General features: G+C 30.0%; 4 long non-coding RNA genes across 4 annotated transcripts; 2 read left to right on the top strand and 2 right to left on the bottom strand.

Annotated features, from left to right (window-relative positions):
- Nucleotides 1-377: 377 nt before the first annotated feature.
- Nucleotides 378-1,643, bottom strand: LOC107366911 (uncharacterized). The gene is made up of 3 exons (XR_001569783.3): nt 1,411-1,643; nt 1,134-1,334; nt 378-1,044 (listed from the first exon to the last, which is right to left on the bottom strand). It is a non-coding gene; the product is annotated as an uncharacterized LOC107366911 (long non-coding RNA).
- Nucleotides 1,644-1,799: 156 nt separating this feature from the next.
- Nucleotides 1,800-4,870, top strand: LOC107366908 (uncharacterized). The gene is made up of 3 exons (XR_016199438.1): nt 1,800-3,288; nt 3,377-3,918; nt 4,042-4,870. It is a non-coding gene; the product is annotated as an uncharacterized LOC107366908 (long non-coding RNA).
- A 2,595-nt stretch (nt 4,871-7,465) lies between these two features.
- Nucleotides 7,466-8,812, bottom strand: LOC112539371 (uncharacterized). The gene is made up of 2 exons (XR_003083184.2): nt 8,258-8,812; nt 7,466-8,182 (listed from the first exon to the last, which is right to left on the bottom strand). It is a non-coding gene; the product is annotated as an uncharacterized LOC112539371 (long non-coding RNA).
- A 36-nt stretch (nt 8,813-8,848) lies between these two features.
- LOC149093293 (uncharacterized) lies at nt 8,849-10,514 on the top strand. Its single transcript, XR_016199401.1, has 2 exons — nt 8,849-9,077; nt 9,164-10,514. It is a non-coding gene; the product is annotated as an uncharacterized LOC149093293 (long non-coding RNA).
- The last annotated feature ends 965 nt before the right edge of the window (nt 10,515-11,479 follow it).

Below are 11,479 nucleotides of genomic sequence, written 5' to 3'. Positions count from 1 at the left end.
CAGTTTTCAGGATCATTTCATCTTTTGCAGTTTCCTCCAAGTCACTGATATCATCATCAACATAAATAGCCATTTATATTTTATGTGAAATATTGGGTCAACGTGAAGAGTTGATTAAGAGCATGAAATTGAATGGGATCTAAAATAATCAAACTTTTGATCACTTGGATTGATAGCATTAATCAAAAGTTAAATCAAGCTGAATCACGTCAACAGCAACAAGGAGATATTTGTTCAAGTAATTCAAGACCCATTCAGATAATCCTGATGACAACCTTGACCTTGTCCCATGAGAAGTGAGATGAATGAATAATCAGTGAAACAATTACAGGTTTTAAATGAGTCTATTAAAGAGGCGATTTAAGCCAAAAGAAATCTAAATATTTCAAGAGAATTAATTTATTACAATTTAAAATGGAGAAACAAAAAAAATGTCAAACAAAAGAGTTTATCCCCTTCAACATGTATTGTAATGATGCCCTTATTTCAAGTGTATCAAGTTAATTAGTTGACTAATTAGTCTTAACAGAGTATTGAATATGTACTTAATTAATAGATCGTAATAATTCAATAAAAACACATTAATATCATTGAAAGAACGATGATAATTAATAAAGAAATAAATAAATCAGGGTGAAAGGGGTAAACAGAAATTTTTCCAGGCTTGGTATCTATTAATGTTATTAATAATGTTAATAATATGAAATGTGTTCGGTTAGCTGAAGCTATTAGTGAAATAATTTCTAAATTAATCAAATTATTATGCTTTTGAATGTTGATTGAATTTCAAGGGAATGGGAAAGAAACAAAATAAAAGACAAGTTTCTCTTTTATCATGATACTCCATTTGTCCATCTGATGTTAATAGTAATGATTGAACAGTTATGATAAATTGAGATTGGCGTGATCATCATCACGGATCGGTGTTGATATTTAATGGCCTGTTCCTTTTTCCCATTTGGTTTTGTCTTCATCTTTTTGCCTTCGTTATTATGAGTTGATGCTAATTGAGCCAACTGATGATCATCATCGTCATCAGCACCACTAAAATGGTATAGAAGAGAAGAGGAAAGGAGATGAGAGTGATTCTTCTAATTAACATCATTCTGTAGTTAACATTGATCTTAATTTACATTCTGTATTCCATTGAATAGCTCCACTTATTAGTGTCCATCATCCGTTGCAAATTGCGTCCGTAGGCTACACACCTTGCATTTTCACTTGGCCTCATCATTGCATCACTCAACACAGTCCGTAATATTTTCATAATTACATTATCTTCCATCTAATACCATCAGCATTCAGTTTCATCGATAAACCATTCAAATATGTTCCTAAATCAGTAAAGAAAACAAAAACAAGATTTTAGTCAATGAAAGAATAAGATGATGGAAAAATAGGCTTACTTACCATATGAGAATTGGTCCTTTGAAATGGCACAAATTCAAGAGATGAGACACAATCTACATTATTTGAGGTTACTTTAAACAATTAAACTCACAATTAAAAAGTAACTAAAGCAACAAATTTAAATTAAACAGTTAATATAAAACAGAAGAGACAGAAATATGAAACAAGCGCAAAATAAACATTTACCCAAATGATCCTTTGTCTAAACGGGTTAACCCTAATGAGTCACATAATTTTCCCTCCAGTTAAAGATATTTTTTCCAATGGAAAGTCTTTTCAGTTTGTGTGCTTAAATGCAATAATTTTTGCTTTGACCCTTTAATTTTGTTACTTAATTGTAACTTACTGAACTTTATTTATTTTTTACCCAACATTTTCAGCTTCATACATGTAAATTACTGAAAGTCAACAAGTTTGGTTTATGCAAAATGATGACATACTCATGAATATACTGAAATTATCATCACTGTCATCATCTCTAAACGATCAAAATATTCATGATTTTAAGATAATCAATCAAGTAATAAGGTAATGAATCTTCTAAACCCAACAGTGATTCAAGTCTGGGTTAAATTGTCTCAATTTCAACTGATAATTATTGATATTTGTGGTTTTCCAATTCAACTTCCAACTTGTTGATAAAAAGGATTTATTTTTACGCCATTCTCAACTCTATTTCAAGTGAATCCTTCAAGAATACTCATTAAACATTCATCATACAACACATACCCTTCATCAGCCTTGAATTTTCCCATTCTCAGTCCAAATCATTCAGATAAACGTTGGTGTTCCTTATTCAACAGTCGATTTGCTCGTTTCAAATACACCGTGATGGATTGATCCTGAATAACCCTTGACCTGAGAGCCTAAAGAGACGGAATAATTATCACAAGCACTAACATCTCTTGTAAATCAATGTGATCGACTTGAGCCTGATGAAGGGTTGATGAACCAGCTAGAGCAGTATTACAATAAATTGTAAGATTAGACATAATATGAGTCTATTGCTTTAAAAAATGTTTTGTTAGCAACTAAACATACTTGTATCATTACTATAATATCTGTTTATTTGTAATTGCGCTTGTTAAATCATTTACAAGAATTAATACCTGGCATTGAAAGGATATTTAGTATTTAGATGTTTTAAACTCTCCTTTAGCATCCAAGATAGTTTACTCTCTAACCAATTCTCCGTTGATTTATTTAACAAAATTGTGCTGATCATTAAAACCCTTAAGGTATAATTGCTATGAGATATAATCAAACTCTCTCTCTAAATCTCTTTCTCTTCTTCTTCTTCTCTTTTTATTTCTGAATTCAGCTTTTTCTTGTACATGTTGACCAACTCAAATTAAACAAGGAGCGGCTGGAGTGGTGAACACAAAAATTCAAGACAGTTTGTCATCATTTTGCTGTTTATACAAGCCCCTGTAATGCACCGAAAAAAAAGGTAAGAAAACTTACCTTTCATAATGAATCCGGATGTAAAAAATGTAAAAAAGAGACATAAATGTGTTAAACAATTAGATAATCTTAACCTGGACTTATAGCCAACACAAGGATCATCTTGAAATGGCTAAATTAAACAGCAATAATCTCAACAAAAGCAACATTTACATGATAATACACCATATAAAACAATAACAATTGCCTTAAAACAATCAACAGCTTTTTGAACATACAAGCGTCATTGCTAATGTAAACGCGCTGCCAGCTATAAGGAGTTCAGTTAATTGCAAAAAAGGAGCTGTTATTTACAAGTTTTAGTAATCTACCGATAGGCCACTTATACCGTTGGCCTCAACTCATAACATACAGTCTATTAATCCTTACACATCTAAGCTGTCTTGTAATCATTACCGAGACTCATTTTCAAAGGTATGACCTTTAGCCCCCACACTCTACCTATTATCATTATTATTTTCATTATTATTACAAAAATTAGCAAAATTATTATTCTTTTTAGTGACCAAATTACTTTTACATGGAAAGACTGGACTTGGATATCCGATTGTTGGATTGTAATTGCAGGCCAACTTGTGAATCCAGCGACTCTGTGAACAGTACCAGCCACACAACTGCTTTAATGAATTTCAAATCAACTCAATCCATCCAGATAGACATTCAGTTTTTCAGGGCAAAGCCAGGCCCATCTTTTTGATTCCTTTTTTCCTCTTAAATATTATTTTCTTTTCTATTTTCAACCTTTTTCTTCTAGATTTCCTCCTTTTTTTCCGCTCTTCATTTCTAACTAATTAACATTGCCAGTTTCATCAAGACAATGGATCAGAAGGTGGAAGATTATATTAAAAGATTCAACTTAAGTGGTTAATCATTAACATGGGCCATAACACAGCTTAACAATGTTGCTTCAACCAAACACTGACCAAATGTTTATTCATATTCATCAACAAAACACAACAATATCTAATCAATTTAAATGCTAAATAGAAGCCAATGTTTATTCAAGTTACCTGAGATTTCCTTGTTTTACCTACAACTTTTCAAGTGAGGATCAAAAACTCTGCTTACCTTTAACTATTACAATAATATAAACTCATCTATTATGTTAAACAGATTGCCAACTCAAAATAGTTAACAATAATTTTCCTTTTATCTTAATTTCTTCAGAAATCCATTCAACACAGGAAATATTCCAGATCAACTCATTTCCATATCAACCATGAGCCTATCAAGTGTCTACGAATCATCTAACAATTTGAATACAATCAATGTAACTGAAACTTTGCTTCATTTGAACTAAAAGTGGAAACCATTCAACAGACCCATTGATGATTCAATTAAATTGCTATCAAATGAATTTACCAACAGATTTAATATTAAATTATCTTTATTCTAATGAATTATTTATTCAATCAAGTTAACCTGACAAACTATTAATTAATAGCAAATATAATCTGCAAAAATCAACATTAAATGAAGTTGCTGTTAAATCTCGAGGCTGCCAAAAATTTGCTTCAATTTACTTTTTCACCATTTTTCGTCTCCAAACAAAATTAATCAAATTTTTCTCTAATTGTTGTTTTATTCATCATCTTGGACTACTATTGTAAGCTTAACCATCAATTAACCTGATTCAGATAATTTGGTCAATATGTTTAGGAATCTGATCAACTGTAATCTAAGTTTTTAGGACAAAACAAAAAGTGTCTCTGGCGAAAACATGAAAATTGAAAAGATTAGGCTTGAGGTTTCAGGCCTTGAAGCAAAATTCAATTTCAACCTCATCTAATTAACAGATTTCTTGCTAACCCATCCTACATGTTTCATTTTTATCCCTCTTTGCTTGCTTTTGCCTGATAATTATCAACATTGACCGCTAAGCTAATGTTGTTTTTTTGTTTTATTATTTTTGTTTCTTACACCGAGTGTGAATGCTTTTACTCTTGCCACTCTGTTGATGATGTTAATGACGATTAAAATTATTGAAACCATTTAATTTACTTTTGTTTCTTTTTATTCTTACAGTTGCTTTTACCATGAATATTGATTGGCCTCTTCTGATTATGTGAAAACTGAAACCATTTCAGCTGAAAGGGGAAAAACGTTGAACCATTAGAAGCACCAAAAGTCAAGATTCATTCATTGAAACCAGTATCGACTATTGTGAGGAGCAAATCTCACAATTAAATAGTCATCTTATTAGGTTAAATTATTAGCATTGTCCAACCAATTTGTATAGCTGATTATTATCATTAACATTATAAATCCTATTAACACACACCCTACAGTTAAGCCGTTAGCCCATCAATGTTAATAACGATAATAACAATCAAATAGAGTGAAAAGTGATCAAATGAACAGATGAGGTTACAATTTTATTAATCATTTATTACCATTCCCGATCAATTTGAACTTAAATTAACCGCCAGGCAAACTACATCTATTAATGACAATGCAACTTGAATAATAATCATCAATATTTGTGATTAACTTTAAATTTTACCGTAAAAAGTGCAACATTGAAAAATCTGGTATTCACTTTTAAACCAGATTTCAGTTCAACATTGAGCCATAAATTTTAAACCTAACCAATCCATTATTATTATAATAATCATTATTGATTTTAAATTATATTAACCTAAATTAAGGTTAACACTTGTTTTAAAATTCAATCAGTGTTACCATTGTTGTTGGGTGGTCAAAACAATCATCCTTTATCCTTACCAAGAGTAATCAGTCATCAATGATCAGTCCCTACTCTAATCAGTTGAATTATATTCAGTCACATAATTGTTATAATAACTGATTACAATAATAATGATATTAAAATGCTGATAGAAAATGATAATTTAATTTAAATAATCATTTTTCAAACCTGAAAACAAGCGCAAAGCTTGGGAATGTAACCCGTTAATGTTTTGCTGTTTCCTTTGTTGTTTGCTTTCCATTGTAAATGTGATTCTCTTAATTTGATTTAAATCACCTTTTAAACAACCGTTTTCCGTTGGTACATTTGAATCATTGTATTAATATTAATATATTTTACTAATGACAATTAGCTGCATATTTGGGTACAACAATTGGTTTACAACAGTTAACATTTTTATAACAATCCAAACAGCTACCAGTTTTAACACAACAAATGTTAACTACTCATAGTAACCAAGGCAAACAGTACTAGGCATTATTATCATCATTATTACAACGATTACCACTTATTACTATCACAATCAAGTTAATTGTCTTCACTTTGAAATTCAAGTCATGCCTCAATTTAATTAAGGAGTGTCTTTCTTCCTTCTTTCTCCAGCTCATCATCATCATCAACATGCTCTTCAAACTAACGGGTTATCCATAAAATAATATATCGCTTCTTACTTCTCTTGCTTTGCTATTTCTCATCTTTTTCATGATCATCCTGATCATCATCTTCACTGTAAATTGAGACATCGTTTTATTTTTTCTTCAAATTTAGTTTCTGGGTTGGTTAAGAGAAGAAGAAATGTAATGATAGGGTTAAAACAATTGTTGATACAATAATATTCAGTGAAGATTACCTTAGTTAGCTGATGATGATAATGATGGTCACTGTTTTAAAATTAACTTGATAATCTGCACGGAATTTGGTCAACAATCATTCCTTAACTAGATATAATCGGTAAAGATTAACATTGTTTAACCTTAAAAAATATTGCACTCGATAATTGGAACAAATTGTCTAGATTTAAATATTTAAACACGTTTTCAATGATTATACTGATTGTCTCAATATATTGAAGCAAATATCCTCCTTCATAACACTTCACCAAGAATATCTTCACGATTTGGGTTCACATTCACCTGATTATCAACATCACAGTATTAGTAATTTATTCAAATTATCTGCAAATGAATAGGGAAAATCGTCCGTTGAAATATTCACAAAAATTAACCTTAAGCCTTTCAATGTCACCTCAATATGTTATGGTCATTATTAAAGCATATCAAGTAACTGTGATTTAACAGCTTCTGATTGTTTGATTACCAGAAATCAAAGATGTTTTATATTTTTACAATCAGAAATTACAATTGTGTTGACCTTTTTGTTTGCTTTACAAATGTCTTGTTTCAGGTTAACGCATTTTTTCAGGTGCTTATAGTACTTATTTAAAGTATCATATGTTAATCAGTTTTATAATCATCTTATTAAGATGAAAAATAAGGTAAACAGTGAGACACAATTTGCTAATTTTCAACCTTAGCAATTTATTAATCAATTAACAAGCTCTCCATTTGAGCCAACGCATGGCCTGAGTTTGGGTTAATATAATAATATATTGAAGGTTCAATTATTCATTTTGTTGTTGCTTGTTTTTTGTTTATAACATTTATTATTTGGTTATGATGAAAAATAATCAATTGATAATAACAATTAAGGTGACTTTGTATCATAATAAATAGCTCAACAAATGCGTGTCATTAATAATGATGATGATAATAATGCTAATTGGATCGCCCAATTGATCAAAGACTATCACTTTGAGGTGTATTTAAAATAAAGTTAACATATGTTGTAGGGTTGAGTATAAAAAAAGGTAAATAATGAATTGTATTTCTTGTCTCAATGTTAACATTTATTGGATAATATTGATTGTCATTAAGCATAATAACAATTTATAAATTAAACAAGCTTATGTCAACCCTTGAAGGGTTAATAAAAAGATATCAATTATGGGTGCAGTTTTTTGATATTGTATTACTTACTATGGCGTGATATTGATGATCAACTTTTCAAGTTGATTGCCGTAAGGAAATCGATCAACAAGTATCATAATTATCAAAATGTTGCTGTAAATTGTGATAACTATGATGATGATTATGATGATGATGATGATGATGATGCTTAATTTCCGTGCATTATTAGGTTCAATTTGAAGAAAAAGTGATTGAGAAGAATGTTGAATCAAAAGGAGAATAAAAATATGTATTTAAGACAACCTTAAGGTTATTTTAGTTAACACAATGTTTAATTTTTGTTCTTGATTATGAGCATCATTATCATTATCAACGTCAACATCATCCATTCTCAACGCTTCCATTTGATACACATTCATTTTGACAGTGAGAATAACATGATGATCATCATGATGATGATTAAAATGAAGTCTCAAGTTACAATAAACAGTGAACATCCAAAACGGCCATTCATCATCACGATCATCATACTTCCGGGCTCAACCTAACAATTTTGTCGATGATCAAAGATGTTGTTGATGATCATTATTATGATTATGATTGAGTATCCTTTGATATGTCCAATTCAGTCTACCTATTAATGATAATTAATCTTTTAATTACACAATCCTTAGCAAAAAAAGCCTTTGTTATTTAGCAAATCACTTACCTTAATCCATCACTTTCAACTTTAATATTTGTATTAGTGTTCCGATTTAACAGCTGATGTTTTGTCACCATCAAATGGTTGTATCACTGTTTTATAATAATCACCACTTTACGATTGAAGGTGAAGGTAAAAATTAGAGAAACTGGATGACAATATTATCCATTATTCGGATGAACCAACCACAGGAATGAGCCATTTTAAATAAGCAGATGAACTTCAATGGTGAACTCGAACCGACACCATGCAAAACTAGGTCAACATCGATTTACACACATGTACACATGTAACGGAGTAATAGGCAATGTGTTGTTTCGATAGCTTTGAGCCAGTAACTCAAAGTTAGACAATTTTCGGAACATCGTTTACACCACTGCAATCATCATTGAATTTTAGATCTTTGATGATTCAATGAACAATTATCCAATTTAGATTCAGCTTTCATCTTAACAATCAAAAATTTTAATTTCCCAAGGGAAAATGATAAGATAATAGACAATTATTCATTAGTTGAAATTGAGAAGCTAAATTTTGTTACATTTGAGGGAGAAAATGTTAATTACAAACTGAAAGTCTCAGCCTTTGACTTTCAATGGATCATATCTAATCCATTATCGATACTTAAGATAATCCAGAAGATTCATTAGGAAAAGGCCTAAACCGATTGACCTTTAATTAGCCTCTAATTTTATTTATTTTCCCACCGTAATCTAAATGATCAAATTAAAGTTGGGTAAAAATGTTAATACAAACAAACAAGTAGAATAAATAATCAATGTGCGGATGGAACCCAAACAAGGAAAAAGTGTCCAAACATTTAACGGTCAGTATTGATATAATAACGATACATTTACGGATGAATTTGTCAACCATTAACAAATATCTTTTTTTATCTCTTTTTTTATTAAGATTAACATCAATAACAGTTTAAATCTCATCATGATCGGGATGATCTTCAGCTTTTCACCAGTTTTACATTTGAAACATTGAAAAAAAACTGTTGAACCTGGTTATCTGTTATGAAAGACTCGGAAGGTTTCCTGTGTTATCAGATAAAATGATAGCAATAAAATCGAAAATTTTGTCCAGTTACAGCTCAAGAAAAGGATGAAACAAGTCTGAGAATGTTTAAACTCAATGATAACCATCGATTGGACCTGATGTGGTTAAATATTCAACATGCAGAAGACAAGGATTCAATAAACATTTCCGTAGTTATATGTGTGACAATTATAGTTACAGCTCATTACCTTGTCAACCCTTACAATCAGCTGTCAACTTTTCCAATTGATTTGTAATCTTTAATGGCTCACCTTGATTTGGTTCATTAATACATCTGCTAATTATGCATGAAATCATGAATGAATTAACCAGCTGATATAATTTTCTTTTAAAAAGAGAAAGATAAATTTGACAATTAATCTTTCTAATTATGCAGCAAAACCTTTGCTTCTTCAATCAGCATATAATTGATTACTGACCATTCTATACGTTTACAAGCTGAAAGTTAACTCAATCTATCAACCATTCATTTCTTCATCCATCTACCAGCTAAACGGAAAATTAATCAAATGAAATTTTAATTTTAAAGTAAATCTCGTTTCATTCATCATAATATAGCTACAAAACATTCAGATTTATTACAAAGCGTTGAAGATATATTTTTAACGAGATTAAAAGTAAAAATTGATTGCTTTTCTTGGCTAATTCAGGATTAACTGTACAAGGAACTAATAAGATTTACAAATGGACCTCTTATTTGATCTTGTTTTGACCACAATTTAGGAAACTTCATCACTTTAGCTCATTATGATTCTTCTCATGCCTTTGATTAGCCCTATTTGATGATCACCCTGAAAATATCTACTAAAAACTGAACTCAATCGATGACAGTGTTAATATTGTTCAATTAATCTTACAAGAGCGTTGGTTAATCATGAAAATTACAGAACATTATGAGTTTAACTCATTAAGTAAGGTTGATTTGGAAATGGTAATGCCATTTAGATTACTTTGAAAAAGATCGCATCTTAAAATTGTGATTTAAATCAAGTGGATCAAGTTTAATTTGCGCTAAATTATTTTAAAATCATTTGTTAAAAGTTTCATAAAGCTCAGAATGAAGAGGAAAAAAAAGAAAAAAAGATTTTAGTAAATCACGTTTAAGATGATGACCATCAAAATAATAATGTAAATCAATAGTTGCTCTTGATTATCAAGCTTTAAACTCCACAGTCAATTAAATCTATTATCATTATGATTATTCGGCTTTATTAAATTGTAATTAGCATTGTTTTTCTTTCTTCTTTTACCCTTTTCTCCAATTAAATTCAGATTGAACAAGATTGGGTTATCATGACTTTGCCCTTCTAAAGATCAACAAATTAAGTGAAAAATGAATCATAGAAAATTAATCACAATCAAAATCCAAAGTGGAACAAGTAAATTAACAAAAATCATTAACAAAATGTCTGAAGTCAAAGTGAAAGCATTGATTCGGCTATGCTTTTTGTGCTTTTTATATTTTGCATAAACAGGTGACATTAATGCTCGTCATGAGCTTAGTTTTGTTTTTCAAGTGATGATAATTATTATTTCAATGTTTTATAATTATGATTGCTAATATCGTGTTAATGATTAAAATTTGTTAATAATCGACTTATGGCTGACAAAAAGGACGGTGAAATGTAATCTCATTCATTGGTGTTAATATCAATCATATGTTTCTGTTTCTTCTGTAGTTCTTTTGCTAAAAAAAGGTAAATTGTGATTAAAGATTGACGCTTAAGTTGATGAAGATGGTGATGATCAAGCTTTAATGAGTTTAAGAGTTTATCCGGAAGTTCATTGAAGACATAGATTTTTATCATTCTCATCTTCTTGAATACCTTCATGCTTAGTAATACAACCAAGCTGATGGTTGACAAGCAACCCTGTCTTTAACCAGCTTAATCCCTTGAAAATGTATATTTTTATTATTATTTTTTCAATTGGTTAACTAATTTTTTATTTATTTCTTCATAAAATATTATCGTTTTTTTATATTAGGATTATTGATGGTCTCTTAACCAACTCGCCAACAACTATCAAGTGTTATTATCAATTAACACTCCTTACATGTTGATCCAATGAAAGTTAACAGGAAAAGAAACTGATGGACTGACTGGAGGATGAAAGATGATCAAGGATAACGTTTTATGAGGCAAGGTCATTGAGAAGTGATTG

Source organism: Tetranychus urticae, chromosome 3 (genome assembly GCF_039701765.1).
Source record: "Tetranychus urticae isolate SD_2017Ah chromosome 3, NJAU_TeUrti_SD_1.0, whole genome shotgun sequence".
Lineage (NCBI taxonomy): Eukaryota > Metazoa > Arthropoda > Arachnida > Trombidiformes > Tetranychidae > Tetranychus > Tetranychus urticae.
The sequence above is the reverse complement of the archived record's forward strand: the minus strand, read 5'-3'. Positions and strand labels throughout refer to the sequence as shown.